Source organism: Gracilinanus agilis, chromosome 3, assembly GCF_016433145.1.
Source record: "Gracilinanus agilis isolate LMUSP501 chromosome 3, AgileGrace, whole genome shotgun sequence".
Lineage (NCBI taxonomy): Eukaryota > Metazoa > Chordata > Mammalia > Didelphimorphia > Didelphidae > Gracilinanus > Gracilinanus agilis.
In genome coordinates, this window is record NC_058132.1 from 661516159 (window position 1) to 661519762 (window position 3604).

The following is a 3604-nucleotide window of genomic DNA, read 5'->3' on the forward strand; positions in this document are numbered from 1 at the left end:
TATCACATCTTCTAACCAGAGGTGTCCCTCAGGATTCTAACCATGACTTTCTTCTTTTCTCCCTCTAGAGTACTCCACATGGTGTTCTCACCAGTTCCCATGGTTTTAATTATTGTCTCTATACTGAAAATTCTCAAATTTACCTTCCCTGCACCAAACTCACCTCCAATTTCACATTTCCAACCACCCTTCAGATATCTCAAACTGAATGCCCAGTAGACATCTTAAACTCACCTTGTCCAAAACCAAAGTCACTATCCTTTCCCCATACCCTCCTCACTTTTACTTTCCTTTTTATTGTAAAGGGTAACACCCTTCTCTCAGTCCTTCAGGATTACAACCTAGAAGTCATCCTCACTTTCTTTCACCCCTACAGGTCCAATCTGTCCCCCCCAAACCTGTCAGTTCATCTCTGTAACATCCCTCAAATATGTCCCCTTCTCTCCTCAGATACTGTCACCACTCCAGCATATGCCTTCACCACCTCATGCCTTGATTTTCACAAGAATCAACGAGTGGATCTGCCAGCTTCAGGTCTCTCCTCACTCATCCATCCTTCATTCAACCACCAAAGAGATTTTCCTAAAGCACACATCCAATCATGTCACTTTGCTTCCCCTTCTGAAAAAGTGGCTTCAAGTTGCCTCCAAGATCAAATACAAAATTCTCTGGCATTCAGAGCTCTTCATGATCTAACTGCCTCCTACTTTTCCAGTCTTCTTACATATTACTCCCATATACTTCCCTTTGATCCAGTGACACTGAACTCTTGACTTTTCCATCAACCAATACAGTCCATTTCTCTTTGTATATTTTCTCTGACTGTTCCTCATGCGTGGAATGCTCTTTCCCTTTCTCTCCAACTTCTGACCTTCCTGACTTCCTTTACTTCTCAGCTAATATTCTACCTTCTGCAGGAATACTTTCCTACAACCTCTTAATTTCAATGCCTTTCCTCTGTTAATCATTTCCTATTTATTCTGTAATACCTTCATTTGTAAACATTTCTTTGCATATTGTCCTCTGCATTAGATACTAAGCTCTTGAAGGAAAGACCTTTCTTTTGTCTCTTTTTATATCCCCAAGCTTTAGCACCGAATTTCCACAGAGAAACTATTAGATTAAATAATTTTGCAAAGATACTCTCAAATTAGCTTTCATTTGAGGCTGAATCTGAACCCAGTTCTTACCAACTTCAAGTCCCTGTTCACTTTGCCAACCTGCCTTTCAATTTTCAAATTATACACCTTATAGCAAATACTTATTACATGGGATTGGATTATAGCTAATCGAATCTGTTGACCTGAGTTGTCAAACTGATTTAATATTTAGCAAAAACTGATAAAATGACAGTCATAATCCCTTGGAGTGAGTCATCAACCCCCCACAAGCATATAGCATCACTGACATTGCTCTCCCTAGTTCCCTCCCACCTCATCGTCTAGGCACCCTTTGGGCTGTCGTGAATCAGGGTTATTGCCTGTAATATTTAGCTTCACTTAATCAGGCTGAGGAAGGAATGGAACAGGAAGACTGAGTTGAGTATAATGAAAACCATTTAACTCTAGTGACAGCGGCAGAGTCATGACGAAGACTATGATTCAGGGATTGGGAGTCCAGAGCTTTAAAAAGAAAGTAATGTTTTATCAGTTCTCTCATCACTCTTGGACTTGATTGTCCAGTATGTGAGAGTAGAGGATGTTTTTATTTCTCTCATTACTTTTATGGAACAAAAACCCAATGAAAATTAGAGATTGTATACTAGCAAAACGAGGTTTTTTAGTGGAATAAATTACCCATATTTATCACATTGGGTCTTTTCCCATCATTCTCCATGAGAGAAACAATGCCATGGACATAATTTAGAAGTGATTTTGGTGTTGGGATAATGTCTCATTTCCATCTTACTTGATGCTTGACCATTATCCAATGTGACCTTACATTTAGAGACTAGAAAGGGAACTTAGCTAGAAGGAAGGGATAGGGGGAACTGGTGAATATATTTTCAGACTTTCCCATGTGTACATATTGGCAGTAATATACTCCCAGGGTGGGATGTATTTGTGTGTGTGTGTGTGTGTGTGTGTGTGTGTGTGTGTAGGAAGCTTTTTTGTCCTCTTTTTCTTACTCCAGGAGCAACAGTGAAGACAGAAGCTAGAACTGTGAAGGTGAGAATAGGAAAGAAAATCTTTTTTTTTTTTTTCCACATCCAAGTCCTTATTCTTCTAAGTACTCCTAGAAGCATGGGAAAGGGTCAATCTGTGATTTATTGTATATACAAATGTTTCAAAAGAATCTTAGAATTTCTGAGTTAAAAAGCCCTCAGAGGTTATTTAGACTAAATCACATCTGAAAAGGAATAGTTGCCCTTTAAAATATAACTGTCAAGTGGTCATTGAGGGATTACTCAAGGACCTCCTATGAATGGAAAACCCATTAACTCTGATTCACATTACATGGCTAATATGGAAATATGTTTGTATGAGTTCACATGTATAGTCCTTAGGAAATTGCCTTCTCAAAGAGCAGGGAGAGGCAAGATGAGGGAGACAATTTGGAACTCACTTTTTTTTTTTTAAATATGGAACGCTTCAGGAATTTGCGTGTCATCCTTGCGCAGGGGCCACGCTAATCTTCTCTGTATGGTTCCAATTTTAGTATATGTGCTGCCGAAGCAAGCACTGGAACTCACTTTTTAAAAAAGTAATTATTATAGGGGGGTTAGTGGATTGAGAACTAGGCATAGAGAGGAGAGGTCTAGGATTTAAATTTGACCTCAGACACCTCCTAGCTGTGTGACCCTGGGCAAGTTACTTAACTTACATTACCTAGCCCTTGCCACCCTTCTGCTGTGGAACTAATACAGAGTATTGATTCTAAGATGAAAGGTAAAGCTTTTATGGGGAAAAAGTGAGTATTATAATCATTTTTACATGTAATTTGGAAATGTTTAATGTAATTCATGTGGAAAAATGATCCTTATCAGTTCTCTAAATCATATTCTTTAATTAAAAAATGAGAAGCCTGTTGCTTTCAAGGAGGTATCTTTCTATCAAACAACATTTCTTGTGTCTCCATCTTCTTATACCGTCAAGGAGACAATTTAGTGGAATATCAAGAATAGGTATTGGACTTCCAGGGGCTGAGCCAAGGTGGCAGGGTAAACCAGAATAGCTCCAGAGTCACCATGAGAACCTTCTCCAACCAAGATTCAACTATTACCACAAAATAAATACAGAAGTGAAATAATCAACAAGGAGACAGTGAAACAATTTTCAAGAAAAGAAAAACCCAAAAAGGAGGCAGAGAACATCTGGGTCATGGGGGTGAGAGGAGAACTGAGCCAGCAAGTAGCTGTAGTAAGGAGGGAAGAGCAAGCCATGTGCTCCCAACCCACATCTGCTCTCATAGGTTTGGAACTTAAGACCAAGCCAAATTCAGATCCTGAAACCTTCCTGGGCAAATAGTGGAACAAGCCAATCCATACCCCCTTGAAATTTCAAAGAATAGGTATTGGCAGCTTGAGTGGTCAGTGGATAAAGTGATGGGGCTAGAAGATTTCAGGAAGACCTGAGTTCAAATCTAATCTTAAACACTGATTAGT

At 39.3% G+C, this 3604-nt stretch overlaps 1 non-coding gene across 1 annotated transcript; it reads right to left on the bottom strand.

Annotated features, from left to right (window-relative positions):
* Nucleotides 1-2575: 2575 nt before the first annotated feature.
* On the bottom strand, nt 2576-2682 carry LOC123243322. The gene has a single exon (XR_006505870.1). It is a non-coding gene; the product is annotated as a U6 spliceosomal RNA (small nuclear RNA).
* Between the last annotated feature and the right edge of the window lie 922 nt (nt 2683-3604).